General features: G+C 36.3%; 1 protein-coding gene across 1 annotated transcript in view; it reads right to left on the bottom strand.

Annotated features, from left to right (window-relative positions):
* Window positions 1–25,833, bottom strand: part of LOC134656260 (gonadotropin-releasing hormone receptor) — a 430,768-nt gene that overhangs the window by 325,981 nt on the left and 78,954 nt on the right. The window lies entirely within an intron of this gene.

Raw genomic sequence — 25,833 nt, forward strand, 5'->3', positions numbered from 1 at the left:
GAAGTGACGCTCACGTCACTTCACCCCCGGCTCGGCTTACACTGCATCCTTCGATCGACTAATAATATCGGTTACAATACAGTTAATTTTGACGCTTAGAGAACTTTTATACCTCCAAATACTTCCTTGCCCAACGAATCGGCTACGCCATTCAGCGCGGCAACGCCATCAGCTTTCTGGGCACCCTTCCATCCGGCGGCGAGCTAGCTCCCATTTTTTATTTGTAAATATGTATATATAGATAGATGTTTTCAGTTAATTTTTATTTTGTAGGTATTATTTCTGTTTTTATATGTTTATATTTGTAAATACTTAATAAATAATATCTGGGAGACCGAGCTTTGCTCGGAAAACGTATAAAAACTCAAAAATGCGCGTTTTCCCAGAGATAACCTAGCTAGATCGATTTTTCGCCCCCAATAACACCTATATAGTAAATTTCATCGAAATCGTTAGAGCCGTTTCCGAGATCCCCGAAATATATATACATTATAAATAAATAAATAAATATAAAAGAATTGCTCGTTTAAAGGTATTAGATAGATATTTTGTCTTTGACAGTGGTAATTCTACATCTCCAAGTTTAATGTTTTAGTAATATTACTTACAGTTACAGTTTATTAGTTACAGTTTTTTTTACAGAATCCATATGGATTCTGTAATAATGTGTACATAATAGAGGGGGAAAGGGATGTGAAAATTTAATTTAAAATATATCTGCAATAGTCAATGACATAGAAAATTTTTTTTCACATTTTGTCCTAATTTCCTAATAATTATTCAATGCTAACCTCAATTCTGTCATTGCAAAAAAAAAAAATAGACTGAATTATTTGTAACACTGTAACGTAATTAAAATCTAAACCGAACCTGCCTCGTCTGTTTCATGGGCAGTGAGCTGCAATTTTGCAGCCGTTAAAATTGATTCGATCCAATATTCAAAACTCTTAATTTACTTCTTAATCATGTGTAATATTGGACATATAATATTTAGCAAGCGAAATAATAATTACGTATTTTAAGTAACAAAAGATAATTGACACTTAATAATTCATAAAATTTAATAACGCAGTGGCACACATAACAGAGTTCCAAGGTGGTTTTCCAATGTGCATGGTTGTATAGAAAAGGATTCTTTTATAGTCGGAGTTCTGTAAGAATACAATTCTAACCCTTTACTAGACTGACAGTTCAAAAATGACAATCAATTGTCAGTCTTATTCATTATAAATAAAACACAAATGTTTGAAATGCCGTATGTGGGAAATATGAGACATACCTTAGCTTGATAAAGGGTTAACAGTTATGACCCAGATAAATAAGTATATGAAGCTAAGACTTATCGTGATATCCTTAGCTTACATAAAAGTCAAACCATGACTGTTAATAGTCAATTCTTACAAAACTTCTACTATATTGCAGTTGCTGTTAATTTTCTACACTTATTTCATTCGGGTCGCAGTGCACACCAACCCGCCTTGTGGATACAGTAACGCCGTCGAGATGACGAAAGCGTCATTTAAATACGCAAAGAATAGAAAGACTGCCTAACGACTCAGCTTTACATATTAATTAAATGTATTTATACAAAATACCCTTATTTGCATTGACATTGTTGCGACTACACCAACCAGCCAGCCGTCGAACGTCGATTGGTATTATATGTACCAGACATTACTTTTGACAATATACTGATAGAGATGCCATGCTCGGCATCAAACTGCAAGACCGAGTGAGGAATGTCGAGATCCGATGATCCACCAAGGTGCAAGACGTCGGATACATCATTACCAAACTTAAATGGAGCTGGGCGGGACATGTTGCCAGGCAGAGTGATGGCAGGTGGGCCAAAATGTTAACGGAGTGGTGGCCGCTTACAGACGAAAGGAGTGCCTGGCGTCCATTGGGTCGTTGGGTAGACGATATTCGGAAGATTGCGGGTCACTTCTGGATGAGATTGGCTCAGGACCGGGATAAGTGGCGTACTCGAAGAGAGGCCTATGCTCAGCAGTGGGTGATAAAAGGCTGATATGATGACTGATAGAGAGAGATCCATGGAGCGTACTCGTACCATGATGATCGGCATTAAGTAATCACGACCAAGTGATGAATATAGAGATTCGTCTGACCATGGTGCAAGACGTGGTATACGCAATGATTTATAACTCAAGATAGGTTATAGGCGTTCTAAAATTGAAGCGCTTACCTTGTGACAAATTTGACAAGTTGCCTTTAGTCGCGGCTGGACAAGCGAGAAATGTGCACGTGCTAACGAGCTCCCGCACACCGAAAGAGAAAGAGACGACCTTAACAACGAGTGTGACAAAGATGGATGGAACGACAAAATTAATCAAAAATAACAGATTTCTTCGTAGGCACAGTAATAAATATGGAAGTATTTTTTATGCTCTTCAAGTATGAGTGTAACCTATCTATGGTTATATAATATCATTGGGTATACGTTATTACCAAACTGAAACTGAAAATCCCCATGCGAATTAATAATAGGTATTTAAAAGTACCTACCAAGGACATTGCGGGGTGGGATTGCCTTGCTGCTTGCAGTCAGAATTGGGTTGTATTTTTAAGAGAGGAATAATACCTGTATACGTGTATCAAGTTATTAGTAAATATTATTACAACATAGTTTTATCGGGTGTATCGTTAATTTTGTTATCTTTATTGACGACGTTTCGACGAAGGGTAAACTGATGTTGTTTGCGGATATAACATAATTGATATATCAGGAAAATAGAGATTTGTGTAACTACCGGGAAAAAACTCCAAAAAGTCAATGAAAACGTTGGGGTAGAAATAAATTCGCAATAAATCCGATAACATTATCAATAATTGATAATATTTCGATACAATTTCGACAACTATTATTGGAACGTACTCGTTTAAATTGTTAAACTTATAAGTATTCTATATAATAGTTAACATATTTTGTATGTATATTGTAAACACCGAATTGGGCTCTTTGTAACATTGGAAAAGTGGGTGAACCTATTAGATTCAGCATTCAGCCTCAAAGTTAATTTATACACAATTCAATATGTGCCTACTTAAGATGTAAGTAATATTATTTTCTCTCAAAAATTCTCGTTAGTACTGAATACAGAAATATTTCTCATTTAGTGCCGGATAGTACCGTCATGAGATCTTAAAAACTCCTTACGATTTGAATGAAATCGTAAGTGTATATTCGTGTAATTAGGTACCTACGTCTTTTTGATATAAAAGACGCCGTCGCGTTCTTAGGCGAAGTAGCTCCTTAAAAAAGTCGAGGTAAAAAGCCTCTCTGGACAATAACATTATGTAATTAATGTGATAAATCACGTTAATTGTAGGTTTTGGTTGGTTTGAGGGATAAGTGTAATTTGCTGAAAGATTTCTTAATAACCTTAACTTGGTTCAATTAGACTGTGTAATGAATGATAATGCTGTGATTTATATGCCTATACATATATGTCAAATGTCTCAAACGCTACTTATTTATCTGAGTTGAGGACAATATTATTGCGTTATTTTCCGAAGTTTTGAAATAAATCATGTCCAATCTATCAAAAATAATTCGCCTCAGATACATTTTATTATGAGAGAGTAGTGATTTTTGATAACAAAGCAGCGTAGATACAGTCATACTACATACGCGATATGAAATTTAATATACGTAATAGTATTACAGTACATTTATAGGGATTCAAACCAACTATAAAACGAAAAATTACAAACAACATAAAAACTACAAAGTCTTCAGCAGAAAAACAAAGCACAAATCCATGTAACCTTCTCCGTACACGGCTTCGGGCGTTTAAAACCGTAAAGGCGAGTTCTAACGAAAAACACCAACGTTCCCATTCACTCCCTTACCATGTCGTCGGGATAAATTATAGATCTCCGAGAGCGAAATGTCATAACTGTACAAATCTGGTTTACGAATATTAGACGTTTTGTGTATGGAGCGTGGTAGTTGACGGTTACAACACTTAAAACGTGCCGAGCATTATTTACCTGCTGGAGGATTGCCACTGGCGGTTTTCTGTAAAGGTTGTTATATAATACAAAATATTTTTTATTTTTTATTTTGTTTCAAAAATACGTTATTATTTGATACAGTCATTATTATATCATATCAGATAATAATAAAAAACATATTATATATATTTTTTTTTTCAAAGATACGTTATTATTTGATACAGTCATTATTATATCATATCAGATAATAATAAAAAAACATATTTTTAAGCGACAAAGGCCCATATTACAAACACCTTGTAGAACAACATACATATTCATAGAATTAAAACCAAATACTATTCTACAAAATTCTCTATACTATTTCTACTATTTTCTTGATTGAAATCGAGGCTTTAAACTTTATTTCCGAGGAAACCAGGGGACGTAGTTCAGGTGAGAATCTTAGTTTGTCTACCCCAGTCGAAAAATAAAAAAGGTAGGTATCTGAATGAGAAAAGAGGCAGAAAAGTCCATCCTCTATTGGTTTTGTCGATTATATATCGTCAATTCGTCACTTTGGTTATGCACTCTATATAAACCTTTGATAAATGTGATCCTAAGCGTCATCGCTATTGGGTTAACTACGCCGTGGTTCATTATAAATTTCATATAAAATATGCGTTACTACTCTTCTGTTTAACAAAAGAAAAAAAATGCAACACCCGAAAACAGAATTCTACCTTCAAAACCTTTTTAAGTCAATTTCTTTGTCGCTGAGACGCGGAATGTGTGTTCTGTATCAAAATCAGTTATTTGGTTAGTTAACTTTGTAAACAACAATAGCTTATTATTACGTTTCCCCTACTGAGTTAATCCTCGTAATAAAGTACTTTTTAGCGTCATAAAGTTTTGATTGTTACGAACAAGCAGCGTTTAAAACTACGGCCACTGATACGCTGTGCGAGCTCCATTCTAAACTCATTTTAGCCTTGGACTTTGGCTGTCTGTTGGAACCATTTAAATGAAATGAAGAATAGTTTCGAAACAGAAGTGTTGAGCGTGCGGTGAGAATAAAAGTGGCTGCATACTCTACGTGATTCTTCCGGGGTAATGCATACAAATGAGGTTACGTAGGTACGTAATGTATTTTACAGTACATATGGGGCTACTTTTCCGCACTAGTGCGTAAAATAGCACTTTTTGTGCGTATGTCGAAACTTTAAAGTGCCATATGTACTTACTGTAAAACGTTGTACGATACACGTGCGAATAGGTAATTCGCAACTCGTGGCGATAAATTAAAACACGACCGAAGGGAGTGTTTTAATTTATCGCCACTCGTTTCGAATTTCCTCTTTTTCGCACTTGTATCTAAAATAACGATTTCACCACACCAGCTCGGAAAGGCTCTCTTTATTACGCTTCAAAATCTGATAAGAAAGTTGCATTTTATCCATAACGTAATCTGAAGTGAATTTTGAGTTGTTTGTTCATGTTGGCTGATATAATTGACTTTTAAGCGATGATTTTGAATGATTAATATTAACACGTTCGCGGACGCGGATTGCATAGCATTCGTTTTTGTACTCCTCCTGGTGACGCGGATGCTATTGCATCCGTTATTCTTTTTAAATTTCTGCGTTGAAATGCTTATGAATCCGCTTTACCACAGTATAATATTATTCACCAACATTTCCTCTACCAGTCACCAGAATCAAAAAAAATGCATACTGCCATATTAACATCGTTTTATAGAAGTTAAAAAATATCCTGTGACGTCTTCAATTGGGCCCCCCTTTCTGTGACGGGCATGCCATAGCATTCGTCTTTGTATGGCAGCTCCCTCAGTAGCCCGGTAGGTGCGTCTGGGAGTAGACACATGCAATTTGGGTGAATTTCGTGCGCGATGGCCATTTTGACGGATTATTTATAAAATCGTAATTAATGTTTTTCTTCAGATTTCTTTAAGATTTTCATTGTGTTTTAATAAACAAACATGTTTACTTGCTGTTTATTGCACTACAATCAAGTTTTGATAACGGTTTCTGTGAAAACGTGAGGCATGAATGTACCTACCTATTATTCAAGTAATTACGTTACTTTGTCATAGTTTAGGTCATATAATTGTGAATTATAGCCTGTTGGTGCTCGATGACCACCTCTCACAAGGTAAGCACCTTATAATAAGTAGCGTGGAAAAATTCTGTGTATATTTCACGACTTATGTCTGGTGCAGATGCATCCGAAAAATATTATAAAGTTGGGTGAATCATTGCCTGGCAGGAAAAGTGGTGGATGCTTTACGTCCAGAACTTAACGCGGCGGTGCGCTACAGGGAACTCAAAAAGAGAAATACGGTAGAGATTGACGCTTTTGAGATGTGGCGTTGGCGTAAAATGTTGCGTATACCTTGGACAGCTAGAACAATAAACCTCTCCATTTTAAGAGAGCTCAACATTGCCACTCGGCTCTCTGCAACATTCCATGAGTGGGCCTATAGATATAATCTATAGATTCCTCAGACATATTATGCGGTCTCCAATACATGATGTGTAGTATCACATAATTTTAGGTCGAATGAAAGGCGAACGTGCTTGAGATGGTGCATGTATCAGATGGACACAATATTACAATGATAAGCAATGAGGGAACAAAACAGAAGTAGAAAAATGTTTGAAGAGGTCAGCAATGAGTCTTTAGAGCAAAAATCTCGCCGCTTCGGAAGTCAGAAGTCTCAGCCATCAAGTCCATCGAGCACGATGAATGAATGCTATAACATGCGATGTCATATAAGAACACATCTTGACTACGTCATGTGACAGACATGCTTATGCATCCGAATTGTAGAGCATTTGTTGTCACATAGTGTATAAAAAATATATTTCATATTGACGCGGATTGCATAGCATTCGCCTTGCATAGCATTCCGCGTCATATTCAAACCTAAAATATATATTTGTAGTGACAGGAATGTTATAACAGTCCTAAATTTTCCATACAAAATTTAGGTGTCCAACTGGTGTGACTGAGCGTCCGCGAACGTGTTAAAAAAATAACTATTAATATTACTTATAGGTATTTCTACTTGTTTTTTACAATAAAGTAAGTTAAAGTGTTTACAATAATAAAGTGTCTAGGTATCTGCCTGTGAAAATAACAAGCATGCTGAAAACATGGCGGCTCAGACATACATAGGATATGTATGGTTTCTTCAAAAGGTACTTAATAACTTTTTAATCTTTCGGGCCAATTTGAATTTTAGTTTGTCGATCTGTTTCCGATTCGATACTTTTCTTCAACCAGAAGCGTCATTTTTGACACTGACTGATCAGTATCACATCGGAAACATCGAATAATTAAAATTCAAATTGGCCCGTTGTTCGTGGAAATGATTTAAAAATCTTAGAATGTGAATTATTTTCCTGTCTTCTTAATTTAATGTTAGCTTCAATGTTCTACATAAGCATAGAGAAATATAGTAAGACAAGAGTGCTCACTCCATACATCAGTTCAGACTATTAATTTCAGTGTCCACATCTAGCATCGAGTAGTGGAACTATCAGTACTGCTACTTGACAATAGATGTAGCACCGACCGGAAAGTCTTATCTCAACAGCATAAGACTTTCCGGTCGGTGCTACATCTATTGTCAAGTAGCAGTATTGATAGTTCCGCTACTCGATGCTAGATGCTAATAGTCTTTTTGGTACTAAAACTGATGTATGGAGTGAGCACTCTAGTACTGTGAAGAAGTTCGAGGAGTTATATGACAGTGGCGTTTAAGACATATAGTCACATCCACAATTTAACTTAGCGCCACTTGCACCATCCCACTAACCCGAGGTTAACCGGTTAAACCTGGAGTTACCATGGTTACCAGTACAATTTGATACTGGGTTAACGGTTTAAGTGGGATGTTGCAAGTGGCCCTTAAGATCGTTTTCTGAACAGCGATTTAATTTCCTTAAATTGTATAGTTTTTTTTTTTTTCAAAATAGGTTAAGAATATTAATTCTTTAGGTATCGTATTTATAGTTTGGTTTGTCTTGGCCTTGCATATCTAACTAAAGCAAAGAAATTATATACAATTTCCTCTTCCCTAACAGTTTGTTTTGTAGACATGTTTAATTTAAAAAAGTCCAAGTTATTGTCTTAAGAGTCAATTTTGCTTTCCAATACCTACATTTTATTATTTCTCATTCAAAATGTGTCCTTGCCTCCAATTTATAAGGAACGTGATTAACATAGCAACCAAGCAGCCAATTAATGGAGCTACGTTAGCACTGTGTGCATTGGAATTTATCTTTATCTACATTATTCTACATCATCAAATTTAAGTTATTGGTTCTAGTAATATTAAACAGAATTGTTCTCCTAATATTTTTGTTTTCGATAGAAAGTTAACTGCGTCTTAAAGAATACCAACTGGGAATGACAATTGCTTCTTGATTTAATCTGGAAACTTACTGGGGGGGGGGAGGGGGATCATTTCTATACAGCTGACTGTATATAGTTGCACCAGGCATTTTACTCAAATGACACACGAATATATATCGTTCGCCACAACCATAAGTCAAATATGAGAATGCTGAATTAGCACAATAGCGCAGAAATTTCGATAGCGTCGGTGCGAATAAAAAAATCGCTACGTGTTTTTTTACGATTTTTTGATTTTGGCATATTCTAATTCCTTTTTCAATTTTCTGTCGACCTATATTAATATTTTTTATAGCTATATTAGTTTTGAAAATAACTAACAAAATTTGTACAAAAAAATAGCTATGTGATTTTTTTTGCACATAACGAAATTAAATGCCTTGTTTTCCGTCGAGGGTGATGGCGATAATGTTGCACATGGCGATTTATTGACCCTAAAATCCGCTATGTATCATTTCTCGTGCTACGTTACTTTGGCAACAAATCGCTATGTGTAAACTTTACAAATGACGATTTTAAGTGAACCAAATTTAAGTCGCTATGTAGCAAAATTCTGGTTAAAATAATTTATATTGTAAAAATTTACGAAAAAACTGTTTATTTTCTGCATAAGTATCATGTAAAAACCATTGATCTACCAGAAAAAAAAACACAGGTGCAACAAATATATTACAAACAGGAAAATAAACAGTTTTTTTGTCTCCTGTAAAGTACCTAAAAATACATGGCGATTTTTTTATTCGCACCGACGATAGGTACCTATTGGACTTGTTATGCCGCGCCCTAGGGGGAATTTGAAGATGTAATGTATGAAATATGATACCAATTTATTCCAATATCACGCGTCGTGTTCAGTTTGAGGCATTCTTACTCAACATGTTTATGTTTGTCGTTTTATACATGCCAATACCGCCGCTGTACATAAGTATTATGGATTCCGTACTTATAGGGTGCGTATCATAATGAATACGCACTTTTGGTATAATTTCAGTTTACAAACGTTCAAAACGTATACTAATCTTATGTATAATGCACTAAATCCATATTTTCAATAAGTATAACATAAAAATAATATAACATACAATATACATACCGCTGTTTGGTATAACATTCAAATAAACTATCCAGAACTTGACTTATTTTATTGTTTTTATTTTTATTTTATTTCTATAATCGTTCACCTTTAAGAAAAAAATACTATGTAAGTAATGACGAACAATTTGATATTTATTGAAATAAAACTTTACAGCATTACAGCTAAAGGGCGCCAATGTGCTGTAAAATTAGGAAAGTAATAATAAAGCTATAGTTAATAAAATTATAAAATAAATATGACAGTAATTAATAAGCTAATATTCTTGTTAAACGATGAGACGGACGATAGATATACCTAAGACAAAATAAATATGATTAAAAATAAACAGATTATTTTTTTTTTGATGTCCCAGTTGAAACAATTTACAAAGCGCCTAAAAAACAGAGCGCCCAACTTTTTAACAATTCATAACTCACAACACAACGAGCTTTACTTTGCTATCTGAGTAACTTTATATGCCAATACATTAGCTAAGTAGAAATAGAAGTTGGTGATTATGGAGCAATAACAAATAATATTGTGTGACACAAACATTTCCTGCTGTTGTGTTAATTTCATAAATGTTTGTAGGTGAGGGTGGGGAGGGTCGATCCCTAGGGGACACTTGGTAAACTTCATTTTTAATCAAACCAAACGAGATACAATTTTTTGCGCTGGTAACACTCATTCATTCGTTCCTAACTTCACGTTCTGTCATGGCACTGTATCGGAAAAGTCAGTGGTTCAAAAATGGCGGACGGTGAAAGATTTTCTGCGTACTATATTCAATTTTCGGTAAGCTTTAACTGGATTTATTTTATAATATGAGATGGAAATGATGTTAGTGAGTGTGCTTATTTTATTTGTTGTTTATTGAAGTGATGATTAACTTGGATTACATTGATATACGCGAACACATGTTTCGAGTACGGCACGTTTTATAATCTTACTATGTATGGGGAGACTTTGTCTTTTTCTTCAGGGGAGATATGATTCCGGGATCATGTCACCCCCAAAGCGATCAAGATTTATTGTAATAAATTTACTTACAAAATGATTCATAGAGCTATCATAAATATTTTCTTTTCTTTAGTAAATCATGCCGCGAAAGTACGACCAGAGAAACACTGATTTAAACTTTCAAGGTTTTTGACTCATTATTGTTTATTAAAACGGAATTTAATGGCGTATAATTCAGTTTTTAATTATACAACCGACTCCGAAAACGGATTTATCCCCGTGGCCTTTGAAAAGACTGACTAAAGTTGACATCAACATTTTACGAACTACCCGTACTTGGTCTTTTTTATCAAGTTAAACGTTTTACACACAGGGGACATTACTCGGTCGACAAAAAACACTTATAACGATATTTGGTTTTCAACCGGCGATATTTGTTTTTATGGATGAAATGCTATTTCAATGGCTTTCCGACCGACGGTCCATAGAAAGGATTTTAGGATTATGCAGCTCAAACACCGTCCTCGAAACGTGAGCAGTAAATTTCTAAACTTATTTATTATAGTAAACAATAACGACCAGTTATGGGTAAAAAAATTAAAATTGCTGTAGGTATCTGACGCTAAAAATACCTTCATAAGAACTTTAAAAAAATTAGCTTGTTACAAGAAATTTTATGTTAATAACTTCGATTTTTGTTTTTTTTTGGTACAAAAATTGATTCCCTATTTTATGTTGTTTTATGGATAATACGATTACATTGTTTTTTAAAAGTATAAGTTTATGGATTAATATGTGTTTGATATCTTCATATATTAATTTTCTGTAGATAAAGTGAATAAATTAATGTAGATACTACCCTCGAAATATGACATTGCCACTTAAAATCTTTTTACCAAGTGTCCCCAAATCTGGAAGACTTGATCCCTTCGGCTTAGACATCTGATTACCGGAAATACAACTTCAAAGCATAGAAGATGCAATATATATATGTTTGCTGTGTATTTTACAAATTATAGATGCATTGCTAATAGCGATCCGAGTTATATAATCAATGAGAATCTGGTATAGGGAGACATGGTGAAAATATGTTTACCATGTGTCCCAAGAACCAGGGTCACTTGATCCCCCTAGGATCAAGGCTCCCGACCAGGGGTAAACAAGTCTCCCTTACATAGGGGACACATGGTAAAAGTCAACAGTATGGGTTTTCATTAAATAATGATCTAATTTATTGCACAAATCTGTTCTAATTCAAACTATTAATGAAGAGATAAATTCTGAGTCGTATGGTCTATAAAGTTTTTCAATACTACAAATAGTTAAGAAAATGTATGCTAAAAACAAAAGGGGTGATCAACCCTCCCCAGTTTCCCCTATATCTCAGAGATTCATATCAAGATATGACGTTTTGTATTATCAACTATTGGTGTCTGGCGTGAAAATTATTCTCGTGGCTCATCATGCGCAAGCGAGCTTTTATATCAGAAACTTTGGTTTGCGCTCTTAGTTTCCTCATAATTGTAAAAGGTCACCAGATCACACTTGTAACTGGCTCGCGCTGGAGCGATTGCTCGCGTATGCTGCGACTGTTAATAGCAGCTCTGGTCGTCAACAATTGTTAACTGGAACGTTTCTCGTCGCTGGTTTCCTTTCTGTCCAACTATCCGATAGTTTACCCAACAGGAGGATCTGTTCGAAGTAACACTACACATTGTTTGAGAGTTGTCCGTACTTGGTAAATCCAACTATTCAGGACACACTTGGCTGGTTTCTTTGTCAATAATTGTTGTATTAATTAAACGTTGCCGTTGACAGATTTCATATTGATCATGTCATCGGAGCATATGAGTCATAACCAATTTAGTATATATACTTTCAGGTCAGTGCATGCAAACGCTACGGTATAATTATGTACTTAAGGCAGTTGCATATTTGATCAACATTGAAGCGATAGCATATTAAGGTGCACTGAGTAGCTTCGAAATAGAGGTACCTAATTTTGAAAATCGCTAAAATTTACTAAACCTTAAACACTTCATATTTTGGAAAAACTTAAGCTGCAACGGTTACCTACCCATGAATCTTGTTACCTGTAGCTACAGTACATTTTGCTTCTATATTAGTAGATCTGATATAGAAAACCCAATCGCAATTTGAGAATTATAAGTCGAATGAAATAAAAATTAAGTGTTGAGCACATCAAAGCAGTGACATCAGGCGGCTCTCGTAGTTAAAACGAAACCTTTCGAATGCGCGCTTGCAATAAAAAAGAATCTAACACAAAATTGGAAAACACACACTGCCGAAATGAAAATACAGCGTGTTGACGTTTAATCGTGCCTATATTCCTTTCCGACATACGTCAATCGGCTTAATGGTTTATTTTTACCGGGACAGTTAACGGTCCAAATCACAACATTGAATAGGGTTTTGCAGGCTTATACAAAGGCCATATACTCGTAAGTATATAGAACAATCTTTATGTACATCGTTGTCCATCGAAGGGTTAAGTCAAGTAGGCAACTTAAGATGGAGCATCAAGACAAGTTTTAAATGTATTACTCTGGAAAAAGTAGTCATGTAAAAAAAATAAGGGCTGTAAAAAAATAAGTAAATCCGTGATACTGGTTGTTTTGACTAATCAAGTAACAAAGATACTGTGTGTGAGGCCAATTTGATATATAGGATAAACAAAGTCAAGTAAATACGAACATTTTCCAGCGATTCCCTCATTGAAAGATACCAATCATCGTGAATTTTCGCACGGTATGAGTTAGATGATTGGCATTCATTGTACCGGCACAAATGCAGTGAAAGAGGTGAGGTGCAAGCATAATAGCCAACACAACAGGAGCATTGCTCTATCCACGCTCTGCGATGCCACCTTAGAAGTTGATTGCTTTGCAATAGCTATCTGCGGTCTAGGGCTGCCTGAAATGAAGAAAATTATAGGTTAGACATGATTAGTAGTAAACTCTTTAACAATTCAAGCCTCCAAAACATACCAATATAAAACTTCAAAGTATTTTATTATGACTAGACCTACTACTCGTAATTGCTTACTACTCTTCTACTAGAAGCGGAAGATCTATCTCATAATAAGTGTCTGGTGCAAGGATAGATCGAATAACCCCTTTAGCGATATTTGCTATACCTACTGAAAGTTGTGACAAACTTGGGTTGGATTGGGTTCAAACTTTGAGGTGCACGTCAACCGCAGAGTTACTAAGATAAAACAATGCCGCAAATATACGACGCAATTGAGAGGGAAATCTAGTTATGAATATAATTATAGACGAATAAAACAAGAAGGCCGAAAATAAACCTCACACCCAGCATCAATATATATATATATTTTTTAACCATAATAATAACCAGAGACCTGCTCAACTGCCCAGCAATCCACAATACTTCTGTAGAAGCAGAAAACCGAGACGAGCCAGTACCGCCGCCATCATTTGATGAAGTAACCAAGGCGATCGTGAGATTAAAAAACAATAAAGCTTCTGGTATCGACGGGTTGCCAAGTGAAGTATGGAAGTATGGAGGGACAGAAGTCAGGGTTAGAATCTTCTACATAATTCAACGAATCTGGTCAGAGGAACGTCAACCCAGTGAATGGAACGTTGGGGTCATATGCCCTCTACATAAGAAAGGAGACAGGAAGGTATGCGCGAATTATAGGGGAATTGCCCTGCTACCCACTGCTTACAAGATCCTGGCATACGTCCTACTGTCGCGGTTAGAACCCTACGCTGAAAAAACCATAGGGGATTACCAGTGTGGATTCCGAAGGAACAGAAGCACAGTAGACCAGTTATTCCTCCTTAAGGGGACGGTATATGACGTTTTCGATTTAGACCTCACTTTGTGCAATCAATTTGTTCAATGAATGATTAATAACTGCATTAAATTATACGCAAATCTGTTCACGAAGAAGCCGTGTACCGGCTCTTCACGCCATATTTTTTTTTATTTCCTGTAATTCTCTACAAATCGACACTAAAAGTGTCCAAAAATCAAAATATGGAGTTCCGTTTGAGCAAGACGCATTACAGTTTTGTCTTTGACAGTAATTGAGTTGTTGTGGGATTTTGAAGGCTAGATAACTAAACTACCAGATTATTATCTACTTATATTTTTACTCACAAATACAACACAGAAATTCAATCCCAAATGTAAACTTTCGTATAATTTCCATACATTGACGACATCACTCAAAACTCTTCTTCGAGTCAGATGGCCGTTGGCCTTGCATCGAAGCAGACGTGTACATCGTCATAGCTCGTTTTTGACATTAATAAAGACATTTCATCATATACGCATACGAAAATGTATACCAGTAGATAAATTGTATTTCATAAAATAGGGTAAATAAATATAATCACGTCGAGCTCCAGTCAAATTTTAAATGTGAGTTGTTGTTATTTACGGGTCGTAACGGTCGAAAACAGCAGTAAATTATCCTAAAACAATACGATTACAATCGAATTTAAGTAACTTGTTCCTTCAAAACCCGCTTAAAATGAAAAAAGTTTAAAAACTCGTTTTACTGATTGGGATTGATTTTCATTATGCTGGTATCAATTTTGCGTCATTATAAAAATGTATATGACTTCTGTACGTCAATGACTTTTGATGTCAATTAATTGTAATCTTGTATTTATGTTAGAGAATATTATATGTTCATTTAAATATTACTCATCTATTAATACGAAGCGTAATTCGTTTAATACCTAAAGACTTGCAGTGTCTACACCTACGTTCGTTCCGTCTATGTATGCGATTACGTAACGTGCTGTTCTGATAATCTTCAAGAATCAAGATAATTAATAACGGCAAGACCAGCATTTAGTACCAGCGAGTTTTGCGGATTTGGAGACCGAGATGAAGCTTACAGGCCAATATCGCTGCGGCCTGGCCTGCTTATTGTTATGTGTATAAATCGAATGTTATATTAATTTACTATAAAAAACAATGTTTTATTTCAATGACATTCTGTGCGTAGAGGTATGTATGTTTCGGTGATTATAAGAATTATGTCCACACAATAATCGTGCAAAGCAGAGACTGCATTATTTCTTTACGGTATAAGCGGTAAGGAAAAACTCATTGGTATCCTGGCTCGTACCAATGAGTTTTTCGGAACTTATGTACGAAATATCATTTGATATTTACCACTAGCTTTTCGGTGAAGGAGGAAACATCGTGAGGAAACCTGCATACTCGTAGTGCATACATTTGCGAAGAAATTCAAAGCTGTGTGTGAAGTCCCCAATCCGCATTGGGCTAGCGTTGAGATTATTGTCTATACAGGGTGGTCCAAACCGTGACGTCCAAAAATCGTGGGCTATCATAATGTACCCCATATGTATGTTAGCCGATTTTTCGTAGTTTTCAAGTTATGATTTTTTAAGCTTTTAACTTTTCCTATGTAGGTAATATTCTCCGACCGTCCATAGTCTGGGACCGGTCTGAAAACCAGCGCCGGGCACCTAGGCCCGGCACACGCTGAGACTGGAACCCTGTGCCTAATACAAAGATCTTCTCACTTTTGTTTTGTATATGATAACAACTGTTTTATTTTATTATGTAAGTAATTCTAACTCTATTTTATGTTCATGTATGTGGCAATAAACAATTCTTATTCTTATTCTTATTCCTATGAAATTCCGGGGTTCCCATACAGAGTGGCTGAAAAATAACTGCATTCCGTTGCCAGGGAGGTGTTGGGATTATACTGAGCAACTTTTACAACCTCCCTGGCAACGGAAATGCAGTTATTTTTTAGCCACTCTGTATGGGAACCCCGGAATTTCATATGAAAAGTTAAAAGTAAAAAAAAATCATAACTCGATAACTACGAAAAATCGGCTAACATACATGGGGTATATTCTGATAGCCCACGACGTGAGGAATCTAAAAATAATAATTATTATTATTTATAGGCGGTACGGTACCGTTATTATTTATCAATACCGCTTCGTTTTGAAGGTACTATACCTGTTGAAATATAAAGTACGGTACCGGTATAAAATTGCAGCAGGTACAACAATTTTTTATAGGTGTACAGTCAGCTGCAGAGAAAAGGTACCACCCCTGCATACAATCTTCTATGCAGGGGTGACCTGCAGCTGACTGTACCTAAACCATCACTGACCGAGCGTAGGCGAAGGTCTCCGTTTCAGCTTGGGCAAAAATACTTTCGTTTGTTCGAATGTTCTCCTTTGCATATCACATTTCTCCAATATCTCGAGAAAATTTGTAAGCAGGTTCGGTAGTTGGATATAATTACTCGGTTTCTTTTTTTTTTATAAGTTCTAATAGGCAGAGATTGGCATAAAGGACTTAAGCGACAGTAGGGTCTGTGGTACTTAGACCATTGTGATTATTCGTAGTGTCCGACCGAAGATTCGGTTTCGGTTTCGGTTTCGGCCATAAAATCATGTTTCGGCCGTAGTTTCGGTTTCGGCCAAAAAACGGCCGAATCTTTCGGCCTGGCCGAAACATACGAAATAGTACTTCGTATTATGAAACTAAACTATGTGACAAAGACCAAAAGTTGGCGAGCAAGTAGGACAACAATATTTATATATACAGAAATTTGTGTTTCGGTCGGACACTAATTATTAGGTACTTACTGATTACGCTGCGCCGCGTGGAACGTGAGGTGCGTTGGGGTAAGTACATACAAATCATTCAAGAAAAAAATCCCTTTTAAGATCACTCGTGTGTCTGCCCCTAATAGACTAATTCAATTGAAATTTGGTACACATTTTTCACATATGACAAAGAGTCGGTGATCCAAAGATGGACTAGTAACGTAAATAAATAAACTTTTAACTTTGCGGCCATTTTTTTGTATCGTGTGATATATCAGATATTAAATTGTAAGATATTTACTAATAATAAGCATTGGTCACGTAAATTATTTTTAGTCTTTTTTTGCAAGTATGAATGATATAGAACATTATTTCAATTATTTTTAAAATTAAGCCTATCCAAAGGCGACTTGGAAGATGTGTCATGGGGATCTATATTCGTTGGGTGAAAAACAAGTTTTTTTGTCTAATTATCGTTTAAAACACAATCGATCGGCAATAACGCGGGCAAATAAAACAAAAAACTTCTTTTTTCACTCATAAAACTCCTTAAACCTAATAAGAGCTAAACAAAAACAAGTGCGAGTCGGACTCGCATTCTAAGGGTTCCGTATATTAAGTCCGTCTCACGCTTGACTGCACATTTCTTATAGATTTTCCTGACATATATAGGTAAAGAACTACTTTGTGTATTTTTTTCAAAATTTTAGATCCAGTTGTTTCGGAGAAAGTGGGCGGAGAATGATCATTTTTTGCCTATTTTCATGAATAACTGCTGAACTATTAATCCTAAAATTATAAAAAAAGTTATGTTTGAGATTCTTACAATGAGCTCTTTTATTTGATATGTAACACTATATAGTTTAAAAAACATATTTTTTAATTTTTTCATTTACCCCCCCCAAAAATGGCTACCGTATTTCAAATTCTCTAAAATACATTTTATTTACGTTACACGTCCATCTTTGGGTCACAAATTTACATTTGTGTGCCAAATTTACATATGTGTGCCAAATTTCAACTGAATTGGTCCAGTAGTTTCGGAGAAAATAGACTGTGACAGACGGACGGACAGACAGACAGACGCACGAAGAATTATATGTATATGCACTTATCCCAACGCACCTCTCGTTCTACGCTGCGCGGGGTTCATTGCCGCTCCTACCGCCGTAAGTGTAAGTACAACTACATCATCAAGGCTACGATCGAAGATAATCAGTTCAGCACTGAAGTAATAGCGGTGGAATGCCAGTATAATATTTAATTATTTATTTTAATTTTATAAATTTAATAGCAAAATAAATAGCGAATATAGGATACTCGTACAAGTAAATCTGTAAAGATCTTAGGGGTACATCAGCCGACATATATTATTAAATTTTATTTTGTCGGCCTTAATTAAATTTCCACCCTGCCGAAACTTTATTTATTTAAATTTTTAATTGAATTGATTTTTCGCCTTATGAATAACCGTATAGAGTAGTAAATAACATTTTACATCTGACTTAATGACATCTGGGTTTATTCGGTTTAACTTTACAAAACGCGTATCTCGACAAAGCCATAATATGCAGAAAATAGTTAACAATCAAATGAATTAAATTAGAATTTAAATACGTCACGTGTGACATGAACAGACAAGGAGAGCAAGATTTAATGTATTGTTTCTCTTTCTTCTTTCAATGGAACGTTTTTACAGTTTCTGTTCCTCAAAAGAGGTCAGTGGTTAACACTAAACTCAAAACGCAATCTTAAAAAAACTTGATGGGTCAATGACCTGTCCCAGTAAAGTGAGGTAGTGTGCGTGAAGTGCGCTTGTGTGTGAAATGGGGTAAATTGACAGAATCTGAAAATTTACCCACCTCTACCGTCACCTTAAACAATTAATGGAGAAGAGGTGGGAATATGCCCAGGGTTTTCATATCCTCTTTGTAGACTTCAAGAAGGCCTACGATAGCATTGATCACGAGTCGCTATACAACATCCTCAGAATATTCGAAATACTCGACAAACTGGTGAGGATGATAAGAGTCGCAACCAGCACGAGCAAAATGACTGTCAACACGGGAGTCGGACTTACGGACCAGTTTGACGTTATGACAGGGCTTAAGCAAGGTGATGCACTTTCGCCGATGCTGTTCAACTTAGTGCTCGAGTATGTCATTAGGAAGGCCACAATTCCAGATGGCGGAGTGGAGTTGAATGGCAGACACCGGTGTGTGGGGTATGCTGATGACCTGGCCCTTCTAGGAGAAAGTGAAGAGGATGTCCGCAGAGCTGTCCAGAATTTAGAGGGGGAAGCTGTGAAGGTTGGCCTGCGAGTGAATCACGACAAAACTGAGTACCTTCACATGAAGAGATACAAAAACACGAGGACTCGTAGGAAAGACCTCACAGTGGGAGATACTTCATATAAAGGCGTGGAGAGGTTCAAGTATCTTGGATGCATCGTCACGGATACCAACCAGAGAGAGGGCGAGATACAAGTCCGGATCCAGAATGCTCTACGCTGTGCTGCTGCCCTGCATAAAGTGTTAGTGTCCAAGCTAATGTCCAGGAACACGAAACTTCGAATATATAAAACGGTCATAAGGCCAATTCTTATGTACGGATGCGAAGCCTGGACACTAACACAAAAAAGAGGAGCGCGCGCTGCTGGCAGCTGAGCGGAAGATCTACCGCAAGATATTGGGACCCACGTGTCGAGAGGACGGAACTTGGAGACTCCGCAAGAACCAGGAGATTGAAGATCTGGTGTCCGAGCCGAACATCATCGGAGAATCGAAAGCCGCTAGACTCCGATGGCTCGGGCACGTAGTACGGATGGGGGAAGATCGCGCAGTCTGGAGGGCGTACTCTGGAGTACCAAGTGGCGGAAGGCCGTCTGGACGCCCTAGGTACCGCTGGAGAGACGAAATGCAGAAAGACCTTCGCGAACTCGGCGCCGTCGACTGGACAGAAACGGCTTTGGACTGAGTAGCGTGGCGGTCTTTGGTGTCGGAGGCCAAGATCCACTTCGTGTCGTTGCGCCACAGCAGTAAGTAAGTAACCATAATAATGTATCACGCTGACATTAGAATTATTTTGAGTTGTCGAGAAAGTGGAGGTACTTATATACTTAAAAGATCCTCTTATCGTTGCCAAAACGATTAAGAATGGAAAGAAAACTATAAACATGAAAGCACTGCTTAAAATACAGGTAACCTTAGTCGTTTTCTCGGCGATTTCCCATGATACAGTTGGCAAATGCTTGTACTCGGGACTCTTTAATTCAGCAAAGAATTAAGTGACGGGTTCACTAATGGCTATGTCGGGGCACTGTCACAGTAAAATTATTAGGTACATGCAGTATTAAGACCTTCAAACCCAGTTATTACCCGTTGTAAAGTGTGAGTTGTAAAGCACAATATTTTATTGGTAATGAGCAGTCTGCTTCACCACGTACCTATTTATAACAGCAGTAAGTGAAATTTGAAAAGGTACAATTATTTTTGGTATTCTCAACTATTTCCAATTTTAAACGGGGTACCAAAGTCACCACGGAAAGCTAATGCCTTGTTACTGCACGTTGTTATAAAATTAGAAAAAAAAATTCGTATTATTATACCGCCGTGTCACGCGCAAATCATGTAACTTTAAAAGTTGAGTTTCGAGATAATTACGTATAAAGTTTGATTCAAATGCTGTTATCGTTGACCGTTCATGTAATTTTTTTTTTATAATGTAAATGTAGGAAATATGGTCACAGAATAGATTCTGTTTTATTCACACAGTCACTACAAGCTACGTAAGTGAATATGCAGTAATTCTTTTTAGGGTTCCGTAGCCAAATGGCAAAAAACGGAACCCTTATGGATTCGTCATGTCTGTCTGTCTTTCCGTCCGTCCGTATGTCACAGCCACTTTTTTCCGAAACTATAAGAACTATACTGTTGAAACTTGGTACCTAAGTAGATGTATTCTGTGAACCGCATTAAGATTTTCACACAAAAACAGAAAAAAAAACAATAAATTTTGGGGGTTCCCCATACTTAGAACTGAAACTCAAAAAAATGTTTTTATCAAACCCATACGTGTGGGGTATCTAATGGATAGGTCTTCAAAAATGATGTCGAAGTTTTTAATATAATTTTTTTCTAAACTGAATAGTATGCGAAAGAGACACTTCTGCCCTGCTTATCGTGGGTGCAGTACTTGCATGAAAACCCTCATACAAAGTACTGCGTTTGCGATAAGCAGGGCAGACTTCCAAAGTGGTAAAATGTGTGTCCCCCCCCCCTGTAACTTCTAAAATAAGAGAATGATAAAACTAAAAAAAAATATATGATGTACATTACCATCCAAATTACCACTGAAAATTGGTTTGAACGAGATCTAGTAAGTAGTTTTTTTTAATACGTCATAAATCCCCTAAATATGGAACCCTTCATGGGCGAGTACGACTCGCACTTGGCCGCTTTTTAATATATTTTGATTGATTTTTAGTCATTTTAGGCATCTGGTAAATTTCCCTGCCTGAATTGAATGAAGACGTTATACTGAAAATGATGCACTTACTGCGAGTCTGGTGGTCACAATTATGCACTCTCGCGGACCGCAATGCAGTTTGTGTCACGTTGCTGTTTAACGGGCTGACTCTGCTTTGTAAATAATAAAATATGTACATTATGTTAATTGCATCCTAAACATAATACTAACTACATAATCACTAGGTAAATGGCTTTACATGCTAAGTGGTTTCAATCTATGTAAAATTCAATCAGAAATGAATTTAGTACAGTTATTTTGGTAAGGCTATTTTCCAAAGTCAGTCCATCTTATCGAACCAAATAGAACATAAAACAATGTCTCCATATACCACCTACTTTTTGCAATATAGATAAACTATAACTGTATCTGTCAATTTCCTTGATAAAATGAGTGACGTTCGCCGCCGATTACTGTCACTCATTTTATCAAAGAAATTGACAGATGGACGGATTAACTTTTGTTAGATGTTATTCTGCAATGCATTTGCAGTTGACATACTACCTCCGCCTCCGTTCCTTTTCATCCTTTTAGGCTTACAAATACCGGTGTTGCAGCGAATATTATCAGATAGGTACAAATGATCATTAAAAAAAAACTTTTTCAGACCCCGGTTCATAAACTGTTATCTTCCTTTTCTACCTAAGAGAGAGAGAGAATTTAAGGACACCATAAAAACGTCAAAGTTTGCGTACGTAGGAAAAAGCTAAAAAGGTCCGCAAGGTCTTATCATAAGGTTACGTATCGATAGAAATAATTAGCGCGCGGATATAAATCATGTTATCTTATATCCTCGGGTAGACCTCGACAGCCAATAAGCGTTTTACGTGAATTACGCCAAGATAAATTGCTAGCGTCTGACATTAATGCGAACTTTCTTGCGAAAATAAATTACCTGTATCAGTTCGTCCGAGACTGTCGGCAAATCGCTTGATAATTTTATCATGCTCTTATTTTACCTCATTTTAAAATTATAAAACCAACCTTCATACCATTAGCTTTAGTTTAGATTTGAAAATATTTTTGATGGGCAATAGGAACTTGAGGAATTCTTGAGGAATCCTTAAATTCAGCAACGCATCTCTTCTTAAAAAGTTTCGTAATGGCCTGATACGTTTTTGGTCATATTTAAATTAACGTCACATATCATATAGGAGAGTTCAATTAAGTAATTTTCAAATAAATTAGGCTGTTCTTAGTAAGCAAGCATACTCCATCTTCGACCATTATGTCATTTCACCTTACAAAAAAAGAGGAATGTCCAAACATTTTTGATGAGAAAATTTTTCGGAATAATATTAAAACAAATATTAGCTTTCTTGTAATATTCGACCTTGAAAGCAGACCAGTTTGATCAAATTAGCCTTTGTTCAACAGCAAAGGATATCTTTTGTCCGATTTGCTAATATTCATAAAATACAACTTGAAGCTTATCACTGTCATCGAATAAAGGAGATAAAGCTTAATTTTTTTAGTTATTTAATCTCGCATTCAACGTTATTCTCTTATCTGTGCCTCTTTGATCAGGGATTTGTGTGGTTGCTATAATTTCATCGCGGACTATGCGGGCTGCGGCGGCGTAACTTACTTTTGGAAGTTATGCTAACTCAGTGGCCTTTGAAACATGTGGCTGAGATGCTATCGTGGTAACAATTTAGTCTACCGTGAGTCTACCTCTCCGCTGACACTGCTTTACAAGTAGGTAACGATCTTCTACACTATCTCATAACAAAATATCTTGAACGCACAGTTGACATCAATACGATATCCAAAGGATGTCAGTGCGCGTTCGTTTCGTTCAGATTTGGCCGTAAAATGTAGTAGCGAGAGCGAGACGCACGGGCTAGTGATAAAACGTTCGAATTGCCCTGTAGCTTTACCACGACTGCCTTAGCAGTGTCAAACTGACATGCGAGTACGAGCGAGATGCATAAAAAGTAAGTTGCTCACACGCTAGCGATTATGCCAGTGTCAAACTGTTGGTAGCCGTACTGGTTGTTCTCCGTCACTTTTTTTTGGATGAACTAAGATAGAAACGATATGCAATTTATGCATGTAGCTTAATACCATCACACCAGAAATCAATTAATTCATCATTTATGTGTTTCTGCAATATTTAAGGACGATTGTATCAGATTTTCTGTTGGAATTTCAGATAGAAACGTCCTTATTTCTCTTCTTTCTGTGTTCAAAGGTCACATATTTCTGCAAAACAATGTAGATTTCTGTACCCAAAAGGTACACATGGCAATGGCGTCCTATAAGCCTGTATCGTAGTAAACGTAACATTCCTGAAGGTGTATTTTTGTAAACATGATGAATAAATTCAGCAGCATATGTTTCACCAAAATCATGTCGTTGAAATCTCAGCCTTACGATAAATGTACGAACGCCCGAAAATAATAATAAAGCCTATTAGTAGCAATTCTAATTACAAATAACAATACCAGCCCAAATAACGGAGCAGAAAAAAAAACTACTTATTTAGTTGTTCTCATTTTCCCCATTACGTTTTAGCACATATTGCGACTGTCACGGTTATAGGGTCCGAAATTGCGTGGCTGAATTTTCTTTTATAGACTCGGACGAAATAAAATCCAATAATATTTTGTTGCGATCATTATTAGCTACGTTATTAAGGGTATATTAACGTTACCACGCGCTACATGTCCCAATGCCTTTTTCTTGGCGGAAAACGACTGCTATTGTATGTAGGTACAATACGTACTCGACTCTCGAATAAGAATTTGTCAGTGCAGTTAGCAGTAAATTTGTTAGGTGGGCCAGTGGGGTACAAGACTACCGCCTTCTGCATCTGCCCTTGATCCAACCTCCTAGCGAGAGTCTCTCAAAATATTGGTTGAGACTCTTCGCTGTCAGACCGTTATGTTTATGATGATTATTAACTACTTATCCCGCTATTGATAATCATAGCTTTGATTTTAAATAAAGATTTAGGCTCAGTATTAAATCTAGTTACATGTACATGTTTACCACCGTTATTTATAGATTTCCACCAGTAAAAGTTTTCCCGTCCATTATTTACTGCTGACATAGACGTATCCATTCCCCGTGACTGTATCAGTGGAACTATAAGATGAACAAACACACTGATATCTCGTTAGTGTAAAATACAGTATGCAATTAAAATAAATTGCAGTCCAGGTTTTCTTACAAAAGTGCAATTCTATTCGTACGAGTAAGAAGACACGATTTAATTTTAAGATAAAAAACCATTCTGCTAAACAGCGAGAAGACTTAAGTTTATTTACTGCAGAAGGTACAATATCAGATTTAAATGGATTTAATGCGATTATCTGATACTAAAACAGTTTTTTTTTTTCGTAAGAACAAACTAATATTAGCAACGAACAAACAAACTAGGACGAGAATAGAAAAAGAAAAAGGAAATATGTAGGTACCTAATATAAATACTAATAACCTAATAAACATATTCATATATATAATGCATGTAATACATATTTATATAATGTATATGTCACCGTAAAATTGTAAACACTCGTCATATTATAATCTCGCTAGTTACATTATAAACTGACGGTAGGGAGATTATAATCTAATCTAACCTACGTTAGATTATAAACTAACGGGTTCACAATCTTACGGTGTCATATACATACATATCTTTATGTCTTTTTTTTAGAAAAGCACAAATGTACATGTCCTCTAGTACCCAGTATTAATAATCCAATGTTGTGAGTGCTCCATTTCATTGGGAGAATTTTTATCGCCTGATAGCATCTATTGAACCGATAATAGAAGCGGTTAGGGCATCTCCCGACTGTCAATACGTCCGAGACCGTCCCACTTTGCGGATAACGTATATTGCGTCGACATAGCTTTTGTTCTCTAGAAACTATTGGATATAAACAGTAATTATCATTAATAACATTGAAAGCTATCCCAGCGAGTATTTACGAGGCAACCCGATCGTTTCGTGCCTTCAGAGGCAATTTCTTTAGACAAGGCAACTGAATACGGCCTTTTTATGAACTTCTTACAATACGAGGAAAACTAAGAAGCAGAAATATTGGAACACTCACAGAAACCAATCAGTTAGCTTCGGTTGAATGTGCTTATAAATATTACGATTGAGAACTTGAATAAAAAGATTCCTATGTTTGTATTCGCTAGGTGCACGACTGGTGCTGCCCTCATTTTTGCAGACTTTCTACGTTAAATCTTATGGAGTAAAATTAGTTCAAGCGGCCGCTAGTACTAATGTCAGACATTCCATAAGATTACCTG

The sequence above is a fragment of the Cydia amplana genome, chromosome 18, assembly GCF_948474715.1.
Source record: "Cydia amplana chromosome 18, ilCydAmpl1.1, whole genome shotgun sequence".
Classification (NCBI taxonomy): Eukaryota; Metazoa; Arthropoda; class Insecta; order Lepidoptera; family Tortricidae; genus Cydia; species Cydia amplana.